Below are 20515 nucleotides of genomic sequence, written 5' to 3'. Positions count from 1 at the left end.
CTCAAGTCACGATCTCAGGGTCCTAGAGCCCAGCCTCAGGCTCCCCACTCTGGGGAAGAGTCTGCTTCTCTCTCCGCCCCTCTCCCTATGTCCGTCCCCCAATCTCACACACTCTCTGTCTCTCAAAGAAATCAATCTTAAAAACAACAACAATGACGATGACAACAACAACAAAAAACCCTGAGGATCTGCTACCTCATAAAATATATGTTTGGACCTCATCGCTCCAAAAAGAAATGATAACTCCAAGGTGCCCCCTGTAAATGTTTCCAAATTTATCAAATATGGAAACCTCTGCCCCCGGTCATCAGTTAGTTAATGTTCACACCCTGAAAAATTCTCTTCACCCTGAGTGTATCCAATCAAAAACCTAGAAAATTCATTTTCTAGAACTCAGCTAAAACTTCAAGAAAACAAAAATCCTAGGTTAAACCATAGGTTACCAATATTTGACTGTTTTTTGACTTATAAAAAAATTAAAACAGTAAATTGATTTTGGTTTGACAGAATTGAGGCAGGTTTTCAAAAGTTCCTCTATCACTGCAAAATGAATGAACAAGCCCATCCTGGGCCAAACATCAGCAGGCAGGCACAAGAACCACCCGGAGAATTTCTAACATGAGGATTCCTGGACCCAACCCCATATTCAGTACCAGAGTTGGGGTGGGATAGTTTGGCAATTTGCCTTTTTATTTTTTTTTTTAAGATTTTATTTATTTATTTGACAGACAGAGGTCACAAGTAGGCAGAGAGGCAGGCAGAGAGAAAGGGGGAAGCAGGCTCCCCGTTGAGCAGAGAGCCCGATGCGGGGCTCGATCCCAGGACTCTGGGATCATGACCTGAGCCGAAGGCAGAGGTTTTAACCCACTGAGCCACTCAGGTGCCCCGGGAATTTGCCTTTTTAAAAGGCATTCTGGATATTCCAAGGCAGAGAGATTGCTCTAAAAAACGCTCCCCTGGAAAACTTCTGAACTGGAAGACTGTTCTGTTCCTAACTACTCAGAAGACAGCACCCGAAATGCCATACTTCTCAAAGGGAATCCTTAATCTGCTTGTAGACAGCCCCAGGACCTCTGCTGCAAAGCAGACAAGAACCTGGTGACAGTTTCAAACCCTTCTTCCACAACTTGCCAGCTTTGAGAAGACTTTGAGGGCCCAACTTTTTTGTTTTAATGATTCCTTGTGTGAGGGGTTTTTTTTTAGTATTGTTTATTTTTTTTGCTGCCTAAAATTAATAATTATTGCAGAGGGCTCTAGACCACTCTTTAAACAGCAGTGTTTGGGTGATGTGCCCAGCCCCCCTCATCCCAGGGACAATCACCAGCGCTACTTGTTGGTTTAGAGACTATTTACGCCCATCTTCCGCATGGCAGATTCAAACCAAAGCCTCCTTATTTCCACTATGTTTGTTTTGCTGCGTAATGGTAACATTTACATGGAAATGGGTCTTTTTTCTCTATCCTATAATTTGGATTGTTTAGTTTTCCTTTTTGGACGTCTTTGATGCTGCTCGAGAGAGAAGTCCGCAGGAATCTGGAGAGAGGAAGGGAGTGGGCGGCAGGGGGCGGAGTGGGCGGCCAAGTTGTTTGCTTCTCTGTCTCCTTGGTCCCCCATCACCACTTTCTAGCTGGACTAAGCTATCTCCTTCCTGTTTCTGCTTTTCTGCCTTCTACAGCCAGGCCGAAATATGTTAGCATTTAGGGCCGGAGCTCCAGCTTTAATGCTGACTTGATAATGGGACCCTGAGCACGTCTCTTTCCTCTCAAGGCCTCCCTCCCGCTGTGAACAGTGAAGGTGTCCAACCAGGAGACCTCTAAATTCAATCACTTTCAATTCAATCAGCCCACTGGGCTGTCACTCCTCTGCACTGAGGTCATCAGAAAATAAGCCCTTGACTAGCCATATGACTTTCGGCAAGTTATTTAACCCCTCCGGTAGACCATCAAAATGAGTCACACCATTCTTTTCTACTTTCAAGGAAGAAAAAAGTGGATTGTTTATACCCAAGGCATGAAAATAGCAACCAATCCATGTTCCCTCATTTGTCTCTGAGTTCCAAAGATTATGTAAAAAAAATAAACTATACATATTCTAAGTGTATACATATCCATGTGTGTGCACACGCACTCTCTCACACACACACTACAAGCATAGAAAATGTTTAAAGCAATGTATAAGAAACGGATAACATTGCTTACTTCCAGGGAAGGAGTGGTCAAAGGGACTTTAGGCTATGTGAAATGTTGTTAATACTTTTACACCAAAAAGTCACAGATTATTTAAGAAATTTAAACTTTATTTGAAATAATACAGCCCCTAAGTATATGATAATAGCACAAAGGATGGGGGGAAAGAAAAATATCCTGTTGTAAGGCCCTTACACTGTACATGAAGTGGTATAATATTATTTGAAGAGGACTTTTATTTTTTTTGGAAGACTATTTTAAAATATGTAAATGAAAGATGACTATTTTTAAATCCTGTGAAATGCACAGAAAAAATATTAAAAAAGGTTTCACAAGACAAGAGGGAAGAGAAAAGAGAATCATAAAAAATAATTCAAAAGCAAGTTGGCAAACGTGGCAAAAGGAACAAAGAACAGATGGAACAAATAAAAAACAGTTGGCAAGATGGGAGATTTAAATATAACCATATCAATAATAGCAATGGAAATGGTCTACCTACCTCAATTAAAAGGCAGAGATTGTCAGATTGGATAAAAAAGCAAGACACCATCATATGCTGTGTACAAGAAACTTACCTTAGAGATTAAGACATAACTAAGAAGTTTCAAAGATATAAGAAGATATACCATGAAAAAAAAATAAAAATATATACCATGAAAACACTAATCCAAAGAAAGCTGGGGCCCTTGATGAATGAATACCAGACAAAGTAGACTTCAGGAGTATTACCACGTATAACAAGAGTCAATAATAATAAAGGAGATATTTATCAAGATAATAATAAAGGAGACAATTTTCCCACAAGACATAAGAATCCTAAGTGTACATACATCTAACAGTGGAGCTTGAATAATGCATGAAGCAAAAAGTGACTGCTCAGGAGACACACACAACACCAGGACTAGAGTTGGACAAGTCAACAATCCTCCGTCAGGAATAAAAGCAGAAAGAAAATCAGGAAGGACATGGAAGACGAAAAATACTATAAACTAACTTGACCTACTATTTACAGAATTCTATCCAACAGCAGAATACATATTATTTCCAAGTACACATGAAAACAGTCACCAAGAGACACCTTTTATAAAACAGACTTCAGTGAAGTTTAAAATATTGAAATTGTACAAAGTATGTTCTCTCACCATAATGGAATTAAATTAGAAATCAACACAGAAAGGTATTTGAGGAATTCCCCAATATTTGAAAATTGAAAACATACTTCTAAGTAACCCAAAGAAAAAGTCAAATAAATTTAAAAAATAATTACAATGGAAAATGAAGATGACGTATCAAAATGTATGGACTACAGATAGATCAGTATTTATAGGGAAATTCATAGCATTAAATTTGTATAGGGAAAGTATCCACACAACCACAGTAAACATTCTTAAAACCCAGGAGACTTTCTCTAAGATGTGTGGCAGATACCAACATAGTAACACAGTATGAGAAGGACAAGGAATTTCATGTGTCCAGGGGAAGCGGTGTTGGGAAAGGAGGGAGAGGGGTTATGGTGAGCAGACGAAGCCAATTTTCCAGAAAAAGGCTGAAACTCCAGAGAAGATTGTGCTGAGGTGAGAATGAGTGGAGCCCAAGTACAGATCAAAGAGAACACCAGCTATCAAGAGTCGGCATTTTGAACAAGGTGGAGATAACAAGAGAAAAGGCCAAATGATCCAGTTTGAGCTTAACCCTTTGTGTTATTATAAAGGCAATAAAATCTTGAGGCTATGTTCACTTTGAAAAAAATAAGCTTATACTAAGAAGAGAAGAACAGTCTCAAATTAATGATCTAATAAGTATTCACCTTAAGAAACTGGAAAAGGAAACGGAAGCAAACAGAAAGAAGAATGTCATAAAAACATGAGCAGAAATCGATGAAATAAAAGCCAGAAAAATAATAAAATCAATAAAACGAAAAGCTGTTTCTTTGTGGGGGGGGGGAGACAATTGCTAAACCTCTAGTGAGACTGATCGCAAAAGATACAAATCACCAGCATCAAGAAGGAAAGAAGGAACAGTACCAGATCAACTAATATTAAAAGAAAAATAAGAAAATATTATGAACTATGGCAATAAAGTCAACAAATTGTATGAAATGGACAAATTACTTGAAAAAAAATAATAAAGCCCCTGACCAACTGCAGCAGATGGTGAAAATTCTAGTGTTTACCTGCCTGAGGCCTCTATGTAGAAAAATCATAATCAGTAAAGATATGGAAGCACTGAACAAAATGGACATTTATTACTGGAGTAAAAACAAACAAACAAACAAAACCAATACTAGGAGTAACAAAAGAAACTAAAAAAAAAAAAAAAAAAAAAAAAAAAAACCAACCAGAAAGAGATCAGCAACAGAGGTTAAGAACAGAGATTAGTAAAGAGACTACGGCATAGTAGGTGAGAGATGATGAGGACCCCAACTACCAGGGTGGGAGTAAGAATTGAGAGGAGATGAAAAGTTGAGAACTGCTTAGCAGACAGGTGCTAAATACTGGTGACTGATTAACCATGGGAAGGATGAAGAGGGCGGAGCAGAGAAAGGCTCGCCTGTTTCTGGACCAGGTGCCACCAACTGATACTGGGGCTAGGAAAGCAAGAGCCCTGGGCTGGCAGAGCTAAATTTACAGATGTTAAGTTTGGGGCACCTGTGGGAAATCAAGGTTGGGAATATTAGCAAGCATCTGCATGTATAAATTTGAAGCAAAAGGGAGAAGTTGGTATTGAAATAAAACACTTAATAGGTAGAAACTTCCCCTAAGGAGACTGTAGAAAAAGAAGAGAAACGACTCAAGAGTAGAACCCTGATTAGAAACTCATCTGAAGTTCGGGAAAAGCATTGTGATTTTTGAAGTAAGACGACAGTTCAGAAGCAAGTACGATTACCTACAAATATGTTTGTCAACTACTTACAATATCAAAAACTTAGAACAAATCTGAATATCAAAGAAAAAACAGAATGGTTAATTAATATGTAATATTAACTAAAAATTATGTTTAGGAAGAGTATACAATAATGTAGAGATTGCATATGACAAAATGTTAAATGTTTTCCGACCTTTCAAATATATAGATGTATATATATTATTTAAACACCAAACATACCCATAGTAAAGTCTGGAAAGAAATACATCAAAGTGTTAGTTTTACACGGTTGGGGTGGAGCCTATGAGCGCCACTACTACAGGGTAATCTGTGTCTTGCAAATTTGCTAGATAATACTCATGCAAGAAAACCTGTCCCCCCAAAAAAAAAAAAAAATAGAAACAAACCGTAGCGTCGGCTCCTGTCCCTGGTGACGACCGTCAGAGCTAGAGGCCCTGTCTAACACAGGGCCCGACACTGAGAGCCCCTCCACCAAAGCAAGGCTGTGATAGCAGCTTACCTGAGTCGTGAAGGCTGCTCCACCCGCCGTGCTGGGGGCCTCGGGAGTCTGCATGAGCTTCTGCCTCTGCCCCTCGGGGACCACCTCGTGCCTCCACCATCACGCTGCGCTGATGGCCTTCACCTGCGGGTTTCAGGAACCATGCCCTGGCCTTGCTGCAGGCGCCGCAGCCTTCCAGGCAGTTCTCCAAAAAACAAAGCCCAGCGCAGCCTGGGCACCCTCCGCCGTGTGGCTCCCGGTCCTGCGGGTGGCATGAGATGTTGGCCTCGCCAAGTCCCCGCAGCAGCCGTGGCAAAGCCTCTGGGCCAGCCCCGAACCCTATGCTGAACATAGGTTCTAGGTCCCCTTCCACTTCTCCTTCCACTCCCGCGACAGCCTCACGACGCAGGTGTGTGTAGTGCTCCAGCCCCTGGGACGATGACACGGGGACCCCGGCCCGGGCACTTGCCTAGAGCTGGGCAGACAGGATGGGGTAGAGCTCAGCGCACAGAGGTCAGTGCTACAGTGATGATGATGAAGATGGCCTGCGCCGAGCTCCAGCAGAGACGGCGGCTGGTGCTTGGGGTCTCTCTGGGCCCTTGGAGGCCGCCCTTGGCCCCCACTGTGAGGTCCTGCAGGGCTGTGGCGAAGGACAGCTAACGAAGCTCCTTAGGCAGGGGTGAGCGAAGGTCCCACCCTAACCTCGTCTCTGGGGGTAAAGCCCCAACTCTTCTTTCCCGACTTAACATCCAGCGGAGAAGCGGGGACGGACCACCACCAGAATGCTGGAAGTTACCCCAGGGCAGGCCCCGCCCCCACGCCGCGGCCCCGCCCCTGACGTGGCCACACCTTCAGGCCACAGCCCCGCCCCCAGGAGTTCCTGGAGTTTGGCCCGTGAATTCTCTTGCACCGTTATTACTGACCGTTACCTGGATGGGACACACCAGGCCAGCCGTGAGGGAGATAGGGCCCCTCGGGGAAGCTCAGAGACGCTGGACCGTCGTCCAAAGTGACAACACAGGGTAACAAGAGTTGTGATGGTCAAAGTGAGAGCACCGGTCCCTCCTTGGGAGGGTCACGGGATGCCTTCCAGAAGGACCCCTCCTTCACACAACTCTAAGGAAGGAGGAAAGAAAGGTGGGATGCGACGGTTCTGAAGACTGACGATGCAAAGTTCCTATCCGAAGGTGTGTGAGCCACACAGCACATCTGTCGAGGTGGTGGGCGGGGCAGGAGCTTGAGGAGGATGAAGGAGGTTTGAGAGTTTTGTATGGCTGGAGAGGAAGCCGACACAAGGACCAAAGAGGGAAACTCGACAAGGGCAGGCAGTTTGGTTTCTCTCTCTGATGTGTCTCAAATGCTTGGAACGATGACTGTGATAGTTTACCCAAACTCTTCTGCTTTCAGCGGGTTGTGGGCAAGGCACAGGTGATGGAGGTTTTTTGCAAGCGATCTTCTTGCCCTGAGCTGTGTCCTGGGACAAAGTCACTGAAGCAAGCATCTCATCCTTTGTTCCCAAGTGACTATTTGTAGAAGTCTCTTCCAGCTGGGGCAAAAACCGAGTCTTGCTCATTAGGGTATCACCTAAGTCCCTGGCTGGGAGGGTGACTCTTTGGCTTGGTATATCCCTAATCCTACCTCCCTTCTTTGATGCATTTATGCTGTGGATCTCCTAAGGTCCTCTCATCCTTTGGGGCCGCATTCTTTTTCTGGCTTTTCCTTGGGGCCTGAAGCTTATGGACACAGGGCTTCTGCTGCCCCAGGCTGCCCCAGAACTGGGAATGCTTTGGCCTTAACTATTTCCCTCCATGATAGAATTCCAATTCATTCCTAAATTCATTTCCATGATCATATTCCTAAAGTGGAAACTCAGCTTAGAGAAGATACATAGCATTCTTCTTTGGTAAGTTCGTTCTCTCTAGAACTTTACCCCTAGCTGGGGCTAGGCTTTAAAGTGGGGAATTGGTTTTCCTGGGGAATGGTTATCTGCTTTTTGATTGCAGGAGGAGGGCATTAGAGATTGAATAGGTGGAAGGGAAACTGGTGGGGAACAACTATCAAGGAACAGGAGAGTAGCCAGCAGGGACTCGTGTAGAGCAGGGACCTCAGAAGAGCTGGCTACATTTCTGCTGCAGAGTCTGTGAAGGTTTGGGGATTTGTAAGCTCCTACAGGCTATGCAATTTCTCTAGTTCACCTTCATATCTCCAGAAGAGTCTTAGGGCTATGGAGTACGGCACAACATTAAGGGGTGCTTACCAACAATAGAGTTGGTAATATGTCCTTTATTGCTTTAGAAATGATCCCCTCTTCTTTCTCCTCCCAAATCTGGAAATCCACACTTTTGTGATTTGTATCTCCAGGAGCTTCTGGACAGTAGAGTTGAGAAAGAGTGTCTACCTGCATCCACGTATCTGGTTATAGGATCTCCCCAGAGGAGGAACCTCATAGAATACAAACAAAACAAACAACTCTGGCTCGAAGTCACAGAATGAGAAGGTAGGGAGAAACAAGTCCTCAGCAGACACCTGCCACCAGAAGGCTGATAGGGGCAAGTGTTTTGAGCAGTCAGTGCTTGAGGTTGTTGTAGCATAAGAGGCCAGACAAAAGGGCTCTGAAGCTGAGCCTTCTGGAACAACATTCAGTAAGACTGAAATTGAGATGCACTGAGTCATTATTGCAAAAGTCTGGCAACAGTGGGGTAGAGACAGTTGGTGGAAGGGGCTGACAGGCACATGAGTCCGTGGGATTCATGGAGTGAATGAGGTTTTGGTGAGAAATGAGAGGCTGAAGTCCTTACAAAGAGGGTAGCATCACGTGAAGGGGTGGGGTCTAATTGGGGAAGAGGGTCTAGTATCTAAATGTGTTCCAGGGGAGAGGAGAAAGGGTAAATGATGGGTGTAGAAGACAGTCTGTTATGATTATAGCTCCAGAGGCAAAAAGGGTTCCAGTGCCCCATGATGAGAATGAATAAGGAGACCCTGGGGGGCAAATGGAGGCAAGGAGACCCTGTGGGGAAAATGAGGAAGCTGGTAGTGGGGGTGAAGGAAGGATCCTGAAAGATTAGGTGAGACCAAGGCAAGGAGGACTTCCAGGCAGAGAAGATAAAGCCATGACGGGAGTGGAGAAAGAGCTGCGTGAGAATGTGGGAGAGCCTCTGCTGGCAAAAATAGGGTGAGAGGGGGGAAGAGGGAGTGAGACCCACTGCGAAGGGCAAGACAGACGCAGAAGAAAACAGGCTCTGTGGGAGAGAGTCAGACACAAGCTAGGAAAGTTGCAAGGGTTGATGGGACTCTGCAGGGTCCTGGGAAAAAAAAGGCTGATAAATATGGGCTCAGCCTGAAGGACAGGTAATGGGTTTTCTGGAAGGTCAGTAAAAGAGTAGAGGACAGAGTTAGAGAGGGCCCAGGTACAGAAGCTGCAGGAACCAAAGGAGACAGTGACAAAGCAACATCTTCCAAGGCCCTGCTAAGGTCAGAAGGTCCACCTCCCTGAGCAGGTCTCGACCCCACAGTTACTAAAACCAGGAACAGAATAGGAACAAGAGGGTCTGGAAAGAGTGAGGGCACCTAAGGCAAGCTGCCTATACCCATTCCCCCTACACCCTACCTAATACAGGTACCCTCCCCCCACCTTTTCCTAAGTTCATGTAACACCACTTTGCTTTTACAAAAGACCTCTATGAGTATCTGGTTTTGCTAGCTGAAAGAAATCCAAAGAGGATTTTCACCTTACAGCAAAGGATGGAAAGCAAAAAGTACAGTGAGCCCTTTTTTGGACACCAACCTGTATCACATGTTACTATATCCAAATGTATTCATTCATTTCAGCTGGTAAGCACCCCACACGTATTCATTCATTTCAGCTCCCAGAGAACACTTGGGTAGTTCCAGATTTCTCCTGCCTTTGAAAAGTCTGTGTTATGCAGCCTCGCTTTTAGGAAAGACCACTTTTAGGAAAGACCTAGTTACTACCTGGTTTTGCTACCCAAAAGACCTCCAAAGAGAATTTTTGCTTTTACAAAAAAAGGTCAACAGTGACAATAGCGTTGGGTGTTTTTGTTATGGGAGCCTTTACGGAGGCAGTGCGCCCAACTCCTTCCCCAGAACTACACTCAGCCCCTCAGCATCATGCCGTCCACCCTCTGAGCCGTGTCTCTGAGCATGTGTCTGCTCTTGAATTATTCTGTGCCTCCTTTAGCAAGATGTGCCTAAGGTATCAGAAAAGCCTAAGAAGGTTTTCTTTCCTGCAGGGGGTTATTCTGGGAACATCCAAAAGCTTTTCCATAAAAATTAATGGTAATGCTTCTTTGCTTTATGCATTATTTGAGGGGCAGGGCTTATGAAAATCTTTATAGGAACACACTACTTTTGGATAGTGGGGAAACCAGCATACCTTTTGCACTTCACCCCAAGTCTTGTTTTCTCATTCTGTGCCCTATGGGTTCCTCCTTCAGTAACAACACCAAGCTGCACTGGGGCCCCCAAATTACACAGGCCATCCTAGGAAGCAGGGAAACAGAAAAGAAGGGAAGAGGTTAATCACTTTCAGAAAAGGTCCCACACCACCAAGGCTTCTTTCTGGCAAGTTCCACAAGCTGGTAAAACAACGGATGGAGTTTCATGTTGAGAAAGTGAAAATTAGTTTGGCCTGAGAAACTGAAAATCCACCCTTCCATTCATCAAGCAGGGAAAACAGACACAGAACACAGATAAATCCAGCTGCCACGTTAGCAGAAAATTCTATTTCTCCCAGGGAAACGCTATAGCTGTAAAGTGTTCTAAAGACCCTCAGTAGCATGACTATTACTTTGTTACTGAGGAATCTTGATGTCTAAAAATTGTAGTTTATCAGAAACTTTACTTTTGAAATAATTTCATTAAGAATGAAATATCCTGCTTTTGCCTACAGGATCTAATTCACTTTGACACAGAGCAGCTGTCTTGATATCCAACCCAGGAACAGATTCAGGATAAGGGTTTGGGTGTACAACATTCCACATCTATCTCAATTTGTAATTTCGAAGAAAAAGAGACCGTGTGCCCCTCTCATCATCCAGACCTAGTATTGCCCCCTTTTTCACACAGTCCTACTCTGCTTTAACTTACCAAAATACTGTTTCACATAAATTTGACTGACATGCCATGCTTTCTCAAAACTGTATCCTAACTTTTCCCTTTCTTGGTGACACCCCCCATGGTTCCTCTGGTGTGTAACCTCCATCACTGCAATTAGCCAATAAACCTGACTTTGTCCACTACAGCTTTGCTCCTGGTGTCCTAAATAGGACATTTGGAGGTTCTCTGGATATTTGGTCAAGACCTTTCCTACTGGCCTCCTTGACTCACTAATAATGTGCATATCTGGGACTCCTTGAATCTCAAGACACTGAAGGTATCTCTGTCTTTGATTGTGTGGCTTTAGACTGAATTTAGATTCTGATATTGAAGGACCAAAGATAACAACCAGTTTAATATTTGCTGGAATTTTTGGTTTCTTGATCAGACCTGAGTGTCCGCTGGTGAAATTGGCTTTTAATACCATCTTCTGTTTGTCTATGAGAACTTTCTCTAGTCTTCTCTGGATATGAGAAATTGGCTTTGGGAAAGATCTCTCCACATAGTTGAGCCAGGTGGCTGCTGATTTTTCAGGTCAGCAAATAGAAGCAGTCTAACCTTAGGACTGAAGACTTAAAACACAAGTGATATTTTACCTCTGATAAACAGTCCGAAAATCTCTTGTGGGCTTGTCTGCTAATGAGCTTGTGCTAGCACCTGGCATAACTTCACCAAGGATAAATTAGAACTAGAGTAGCCGCTTGGGGAACTTTGACATGAATAAGAATGTTCATTTGAGAAATGCTGAGGCAAAAAGGGAACAGAAACTCTCTAGAGGAGATTGTATAACTGGTCTAAAAGAAAGATCACTGTGATTAATGTAGATTTCACCTCTGTTTCCATTCTATAGGGTTTAATAAACACTGGCTTTCAATTGTATGGCTTGATAAAATTGTCAAGGGCTTGAGTAACTGCTTAAACCTGTAATGACTTTCTCTTTTGTGTCTATATATGAAAAAGTTTTTTCTGCATATAAACATACTCCCTTCTCCTTACAGAGAGAAGATAACCTTTTTACATTGATAAATTCCATATTTGTCTAAAGCTACCTTTCACTCAACTTTGTTGTTCTAGCCCTCTGTTTTACCCCTCACTTGGGAAATTCTAAAGATCCAATTTGACACTCAGGAAAAAAAAATCATTGTCATTATTTTGCATACTAGTCAAAAATATGTAAGAAAAAAGAAAATTAAAATGTCAGTAAACTATTTTGCATTATAAAATATAGACAAATGTATTTAAATAATAACCCTCATTACTATAGCTATGAGAGATCAAGCTTCAATATAAAAGCTTTTAAATATGACTTCATGATTATTTAAATTTTGTTTCATGAATACAAATTTTATAAAGTATATATTTTTTAAAGACTTTTTTTTTATTTATTTTCAGCATAACAGTATTCATTATTTTTTCACCACACCCAGTGCTCCATGCAATCCGTGCCCTCTATAATACCCACCACCTGGTACCCCAACCCCCCACCCCCCCCCCCGCCACTTCAAACCCCTCAGATTGTTTTTCAGAATCCATAGTCTCTCATGGTTCACCTCCCCTTCCAATTTCCCCCAACTCCCTTCTCCTCTCTATCTCCCCATGTCCTCCATTCTATTTGTTATGCTCCACAAGTAAGTGAAACCATATGATAATTGACTCTCTCTGCTTGACTTATTTCATTCAGCATAATCTCTTCCAGTCTTGTCCATGTTGCTACAAAAGTTGGGTATTCATCCTTTCTGATGGAGGCATAATACTCCATAGTGTATATGGACCACATCTTCCTTATCCATTCATCCATTGAAGGACATCTTGGTTCTTTCCACAGTTTGGAAACTGTGGCCACTGCTGCTATAAACATTTTATTTATTTGACAGACAGAGATCACAAGTAGGCAGAGAGGCAGGCAGAGAGAGAGGAAGGGAAGCAGGCTCCCTGTTGAGCAGAGAGCCCGATGCGGGGCTGGATCCCAGGACCCCAGGATCATGACCTGAGCTGAAGGCAGAGGCTTTAATCCACTGAGCCACCCAAGCGCACCTACCTTTGTTTTTATATGCTAAGACAAATTATAATTAACACTAAAATTAACTTTATTATATATACATATGTATGTATGCCTACATGTACGTATAAGGACACATTAATAACCTTTAATTCTATAAATGACAAAAAGATAGCTTCAAGAATATATTCCACATTAATGGATTTATTCACAGAAAAAGGCTTTTAAGCCTCTAACTGCAAATTGTAACACAGACAGTACACAAAAAATCAGAATTGGGGTTTTCTTTCCATAAAATGACCCAAGTTAGTTTGTGAATCACCAAAATATTCTGTTAACTCTCTGTCCCGTCATTCTCTTGAATAACACAAGTTTCCTTATTTTTTTTTTTTGTTCTAGAGGAGACAGCAAAGAAAGACTCCGTAAGAAGGACCTTACCAGGTACTGTTAACAACTAAACACAACAGTAAACTCGTGCCTCCCGAGTCAAAAGACGTAAGCCACAGGAAACCACCGGGAAGCTGTCCTGAGACCTCAATCGGTGCCATGTGAGGGATGGTTCCAAAACAGACAAGGGCAGGAAGCTGCACCTTCCCTCCAAGACCACTGGGACCAGGCTGGTAACTGCAGGAAGTGCCACCTTCCCTCAAGACCCACCAGACAAGACCGCCAGAGCTACCCAGGAGGGTGCTTTAATCTGCATGTGCTTTTGCTCTTTTTCTCTCCTCTCTGTCAAGTTAAGGTTTAAACTGTTGATGCTTCTTAGCTATTAACCACGATACCTCCAAGGTCTTTCATACTGTTATTCAGTTGTTCGTATTTTACCTCAGTCCCTCCTCAGTTGGAGAGTCCAGGGCCAGGCTGCAACTTACTCACCATTTGGCTACAACATGCGATTACACAGTATGCTGGCTTTGTACTCACCTGCCTTTCGGGGCCATCCAGCTTTCTTTGCTGTCAGTGTCATAGAATTAATCAAATTACTTCCTAGGTGATAAGACTCAACCGAGAAGTGATCTGGGGATTAAAAATAGTTTAACAGGTCAAACAACCAGAATTCTAGAACCTCCTATCACGTCATACATAGAAGGGAATTGGGGGGTCCTAAACAAAAAATGCTCAGAAACCTTTTGTTTAGCTTTCCCTTTTTGTTAGCTTTTCCACGTAAACTTTCACAAAAGGAAAGCCAGTGGTGAGGGTAAAATGAGGGACAAAGAAGTGTTTTGAGAAAATGGGACCCAATGAGAGGAAAAGAGATGGTAAGAGTTCACTGAGGGAAGAAGGCCCCCAACGGGTACTCAAGCAAGAAAGCAACTGAGGTGAATATGCCTCTGGAGAGTCCGCAGAGAATATAGAAGGCGGCGGTATGGAGTCTGCAGACGGTCTAGAACGAGGGCATCTGTAGAATCCAGTGAGAAAGTAGAAACCAAAAGTACAGGGACTGAGGGGTCCATTATAGGTCTTCAGAAGGTCCGTGAGAGGCTGAAGGCAGATTGATCTAAGCCCCTCAGAGGAATGGTGGGAGCCATAGGGCAGTGAGGCAACAGCATCTTCCACAGACTCCCAAACAGCAGAATGTCAGCTTCCATGGCCACTATATCACACAACTCACAGTGGGGATCTTGATAAAAGTGCTGCCACAGACTGCCTGTAATTGGGACCTTGTCCAAGTGGCTGCAGAAGACAAGAGGAGTAAGCTAAGGTCAGTGAGCTGGGATGGGGCCTGGCAGAGCTAGAAACACTGTGTTCCCCCCACTTCCCAGACTTCACAGTGTTTCCCTCATTCCTCACACCAAGGCTTTCTTTCACATTCCCTTCCCTCCAGGCTTCCGAGCCGACGTCAACCGCAGGCTGCACTGGGCCCTGCCACTGCATAAGTCATCCTAGGAAGGGGGACCCCAGGAAAGAGGAGAGAGAGAGAGTCCTCTCCTCTGTTCCCCAGGAAAGCTTGTCCTGTGCTCCATCAGATTCTTCCAGATTCTCCAATCTGAGAATCCAAGCTTGGTTTACTTGTGGTAAAAAGAGGAACTAAGTGATATTTTAGGAGTCTTTGTGGAATGATACCTTGGGGCAGACTCTTGGAAGACTAAGACTCTGAAAGCAGGAAAATTATTACACAAGGTAAAATTGTCCATGACAAGAATGGGAAGTCTCTTCCCAGACATTCTCTCGTGCGATCCTCACAACAACCCTGTGAGGTATGGAGACCAGGTGACACCTCAGAGGAGGAGCCTGAATCTTGTGGAGGTCAGGACCTTGGAGTTCTGCCCCCAACACAAAAAGTGGTTTCAATAGATCTTACATGACTGTCCCCCACCCCCAACCCCCACCAAGAGCTCTGTTTTCTAATAGGGACTTGCTCTTGGAACTGCCATCCTCAGAGACTGTGGACCTGGGTCCTCACGGAAACGTGAGATTAAGGTTAAACCTTGGGCATCCCACAGCTGACTGGACAAAACCTTGCCTTTTAGCGCTAGTTTTGTTCCTCTTTTTGACTCTGCACTGATCTTAAAAGACTAGAGTGAGTGGCTAGGACCAAATTTTCACCCTCCTCTCTCTAGGCTAGCTGCAAAATTCATCATTCATTATTCATGGATAACCTGATTTTCTATATTGAATTAGGAGAGCTCTGGGATCCATCCCTGTTACTCACTTTAAAGTGGGTGAAATAATTGCCACTTCTCAAAAATTTCAAGGAGGGTTTTCTATATGCCATGCTCAATTGATTTTTCAGCCTATCCTCTTCAGACGAGAGACACAAATTTCCCAGAACAGCAAGCTCATGTGTACTCCTTCATATAATACCTGACCTTGATGACAGAACTTGGGCTCTAGCATCTGATTCGAGGCTTTCAAAGACTGGCAGCATTGTTCTTCCTATCAGCCCTAACACAAAGGGAAACCTTGGCCCAGAAATAGACCTGAGTTGGGAGCATGACTGATGAATAGAGTTGAGGGACTCCGTCCTACAGGTATCCGCAATTTTCTTAATGATCCAGTCTATGACTGGTGACTCACTGTTGTCAGGGTTCTATTATGGAGCCCTCTACCACACCCAAAAAGAGGGTCTATGAGCTTCGAATATAAACTCTAGTTCCCCCTGTAACCCTTGCCCTGTGCCCTTCAGTGAATTCTAGTCTTTCCTGAAAATTTCCATCTCCGGTGGCTCTCTGTAGCAAAATAATTGACCTAGGAAAGTAGGAAGAGGAAAAGGTTCATTGCTGCTGGGTCTGTCCCTAAGGTTCCTTTGCCAAATTGATGTGTCTGTTTTTCCTAAATGTTGGTAAATTTTGATGCCTCTGTAAATAGCAGAGGAACAGAAAAGGAAACCCATACTCACAGAAAATATAAAATGAGACTAGTGCCCTGAAGCTCATGAGAAGCATCTAAAAGCAATTACTCTGAAGTGCATAGAAGCCTCACCTAATGCTGAGAATATGCACCGTGGCTAGAGTTCTAAGTCCCCGTCATGGAGTTAGGGGACAGTGACACTGTTTTTGAGGTTGGAGAGGGTTCTTAAAGAGGAAGGTGAACCCACAATCCCTCCCCACAGCATCCAGGCTAGTAGATCCCTTCATCATTCCTGGGGCCTTCTAGATCCTTCTATCCTTCTCTGGGCCTTAGCATTTTCCCAATTCCACCCTTTCTTCATATCCTAGACACACTCATACCTCCTACAATTCAAATACTAGCTGGGTCATTCCCATCGGTCATCTCAGCTTGGATCCTACCAATTATACAGCCTTTGAAAATCTCAAGTTCTTTCAGGAGTTTCTGCTAATTCCTGAGGATTTGAATTCTCAGGATTTTCTGTTTCCACTTCCAGATTCCCACCCAGCGTTAATCCAGACATAGGCTACAGCTCTGCCTTCATGAAAGAGTCCACTTCCACATAAAAGCATTAGTGAGCAATGTAGCCGTCACAAAATGATGCTGATGAAGAGGACTGGGGCAGACCTCACCCCTGGCAAACAACTTTAAAATCCCCACCTACTGAATTAAGCGCTGACTTCTTTCCTTACCTGAAGTAGTCTTAGCCTGGGACACCCAGTCCTTTCTCACCCAAATGATGAAGCTTTGCCAGAACTGACAGCAAAAAAAAAAAAAAAGCATGAAGGATAGATCCTCAGTTAACATGGCTACTGGGATATTGTTGCCTTTAGGTTCTTTCAGTGAACAGAGGAAGTAAAAATACCTAAACCTTGAGTTGATATTAATATGTCAAATTTAACACAGGATTTTTATTTTTTATATGTATCTCCTTTCTCTCACAATGAAAAAAGTTTGGATCTTAACATGTTCATTTGTTCTTTTTGAATATATAAAATTATATATTTCAAAATTATACCACAAATATTACTTCTAATAATAAAACTATGAAGCGAAGTTTGAAAGTATTTGCAATTCTTTTTTCCTTAGAATATACCTTACCAAGAATGTATACCAGAAGAACATCTTCCAAAGTTACTAGAAATAATTCTTTTCTCTGTGTGGTTATGTAACCAATTTGATAAAGAGTTAAGGTTATTAATTTCAATTTCTTTTCAAGTTAAGGGTTAGCTCTATTTTTCCCTGATAATTTTAGTCTTCAGGAAAAAACCAAAACATTTACATAGTTCAAAAGTCAAAAGTAAATTATACTTAAGAGAAGTCTCACTTCCAACCCTTTCCTTTGATTCATCAACAAAAACCGAGATGACAGAGCCTGGCTTTTCTTTCTTTCCTCACGATGCAGAAGGAATGGGAAGAACAGGAAAGAACAGAAAGACTGCGGTTCAAATCCACTTCTGTTTGAAGTTGGACATTTACTAGATCTTTTGAGACTTGATTTCTTCATATGAAAATGGAAATAATATCTATTTCCTAGAAACAACCTACAGATCAAATAACATGTGAAATGCCTTGTCCATAGTAAGTGCTCAAAATATGAGAGCTATTCAATAGAAAAAGATTAATAGGACTTTGAAATTTTAGACCAACTTGTCACCCTATTTGGTGTCCTCTAAAGATAATTATAACATGGAAATAATAATGTATGCTAATAGTCTGGGACACAGCTCAGAAGATCTAAACAAAAACCTATATTTGAAGAGATATAAAAGTAAACATTTTACAGGGCACGTGGGTGGCTCAGTGGGTTAAAACCTCTGCCTTCGGCTCAGGTCATGATCCCAGGGTTCTGGGATGGAGCCCCGCATCGGGCTCTCTGCTTAGCAGGGAGCCTGCTTCCCCCTCTCTCTCTGCCTACTTGTGACCTCTGTCTGTCAAATAAATAAATAAAATCATTAAAAAAAAAAAAAAGTAAACATTTTACCTATTCGAACCAAAAAAACCTGGACTTGTCTGGGGGCAGTAGTGAGGCAGACTACCAAGAAAAGGCATAAAAAGGAAACTGAGACTATGTTAGAGACTGAACGTTTGTGTCCGTTTCAAAATTTATGTCAAAACTCTCCATCATCACCACCACCACCACCACCACCACGTGATAGTATTAGAAGTATAGCCTTTAGGAGGTGCATAGGATTGGATGAGGTCATCAGGCTACAGCCCTCACTCTAACCCTAACCCTCTTAAGAGTCACAAGAAAGCTTACTTCCGGCGTCTCTTTTCCCCCTGTGAGGACACAGCTAGAAACCACCCTCTAGGAACCAGGAAGTAGGCTCTGGCCAGGCACCCAATCTGCTAGCGCCTTGATCTTGGACTTCCCAGCCTCTGGAACGGAGAGAAATAAATGTTGTTTAAGCCATTCAACCTATGGCATTTGTGTTACTGTGGCCCAAATAGATGATGACTTTTGGAAATAAGAAGAAGGAGCAGAATAAACATCTGTGACAGCACTACAGGGATGTGGGATAAAATCCTTAGAAAATGAAAAACTCAGTTTTTCATTTTTTAGCGCAAAACTGAAACCACTGTCTATGCTGTCTATAAACTTCATGCTTATGGTAGAGACTTAGAAAAATTAGACAAGCCAAGAGAACTGATAAAACAATGAAATAATAAAAGTAGCTAAGTAAAAAAATAAATTCACAAAATCATGAGTTTTTCAAATTCTACTTAGGGATTTAAAGGAGAAAAAATTTGTTCTATGAAAGGAAGATACACGTTATTTTAGGATGGAAAGACACTACATTATAAAGATGTCAGTTTTCCCTAAATCTATAAATTATTACAATTATAATGAAAACAGCAACATGATTTGTAGTGATTTGAGTCAAATATTAGTAAAATTAGTATAACAAGAAAACATTGGAGCATGATCAGAGATATTCTGAAAAATTATAGTAATGAGGGGGACAAGTGTCCCAAAAGTATATTTTAAAAGTTTAAAATAGTTTAATAAAGGGGCACCTGGGTGGCTCAATGGGTTAAAGCCTCTGCCTTCAGCTCAGGTCATGATCCCAGAGTCCTGGGATCGAGCCCCGTATCGGGCTCTCTGCTCAGCAGGGAGCCTGGTTCCTCTCTCTCCCTCGGCCTGACTCTCTGCCTGCTTATGATCTCTGTCTGTCAAATAAATAAATAAAATCTTTTAAAAAATAAAAAAAGTTTAATAAAGTTACAATACATACAGCAGTATGGTATGGGCACAGAAATATACAGGAATGTGAGCGTGAAAAGTCTATAAATTAACCTGTGTATAGAAATTTTGTTTCTTGTAAATTACAAATAACATGTCAAATCAGGGAGAAAAGACGGGATATTCAATAAAAATTGGGGCAACTGCCTGTGTGTTTGGGAGGAAAAGCTGGCTATAACTTGCTCCTTAAATAAGCATTTTTTTTAAAGGTCTTATTTATTTATTTAGAGAGCAAGCAAGCAGGGGGAGGGGAGAGGGAGAGAAGGAGTCTTAAGCAGACTCTGTGCTCAGCTCAGACCCTGACTCTGGGCTTGATCTCACCACCCTGATATGGTGACTGAAGCTGAAATCTAGAGTTGGACACTTAAACCGACTGAGTCGCCCCATATAAGCATATTTAAAAAAATTAAAAAGCTTTAGAAGACTATCATCTTGGAGTGTGAGAAGCATTTCTATGTTTTAAAAATACTTTAAAAGTATAACAGCAGAGCATGCTTTTTAAAATAAATTCAGGGGCGCCTGGATGGCTCAGGGGGTTAAAGCCTCTGCCTTTGGCTCAGGTCATGATCTCAGGGTCCTGGGATCGGGCCCTTCGTCGGGCTCTCTGCTCAGCAGGGAGCCTGCTTCCCCCTCTCTCTCTGGGGCTGCCTCTCTGCCTACTGTGATCTCTCTCTCTCTGTCAAATAAATAAAATGTTTTTTAAAAATTAATTAAAAAAATAAATAAATTCAAATAACACATAAATGTATAAATCCCAAAGTGTAAGCGTTCTCATCCCTTTACACTTCCATTCTGAGGAAGTGGGCACAGTTAACAATCTGGTGTGTGTGGAAAGGCATTTTTTTTTAAATTTTTTATTAACATATAATATATTATTAGCCCCAGGTGGGAAGGCATTTTAAAGCATAAACTGAAAACCAGAAATCTTATAAAGACTGATTCATGGGCCAAAATAAACAGGTTTAATTTTTCTGTACTAAAGGTAAAAACAGTCAAAACCAAATGACATACTGGAAAAAATCAGAGCTCAAATGATAAGGAATATCCCTATTTTATGCAATGTTCTTACAAGACAAGACAATCAGAAGATGATTAATTCAGAACTATAAATTAAAGCTCTTCCACTCATTCATGAAACATAAATTCCAAGAACAATGAGGGTATCTTCCTCTCTTAAGAATGGCAGAGGTAGGGAGAAGGGGGGTGGGGTCATGGACATTTGGGAGGGTATGTGCTTTGGTGAGTGCTGTGAAGTGTGTAAACCAGGCGATTCA

The 20515-nt window shown here is 42.4% G+C and overlaps 1 long non-coding RNA gene and 1 pseudogene across 1 annotated transcript; both read left to right on the top strand.

Moving 5' to 3' along the window:
- The first annotated feature begins 3467 nt into the window (after nucleotides 1-3467).
- Nucleotides 3468-3929, top strand: LOC116569953 (annotated as a pseudogene).
- A 2555-nt stretch (nucleotides 3930-6484) lies between these two features.
- LOC116571145 lies at nucleotides 6485-17018 on the top strand. Its single transcript, XR_004277730.1, has 3 exons — nucleotides 6485-6737; nucleotides 7912-8047; nucleotides 13064-17018. It is a non-coding gene; the product is annotated as an uncharacterized LOC116571145 (long non-coding RNA).
- Nucleotides 17019-20515: the final 3497 nt, after the last annotated feature.

Source organism: Mustela erminea, chromosome 12 (genome assembly GCF_009829155.1).
Source record: "Mustela erminea isolate mMusErm1 chromosome 12, mMusErm1.Pri, whole genome shotgun sequence".
NCBI lineage: Eukaryota > Metazoa > Chordata > Mammalia > Carnivora > Mustelidae > Mustela > Mustela erminea.
The sequence above is the reverse complement of the archived record's forward strand: the minus strand, read 5'-3'. Positions and strand labels throughout refer to the sequence as shown.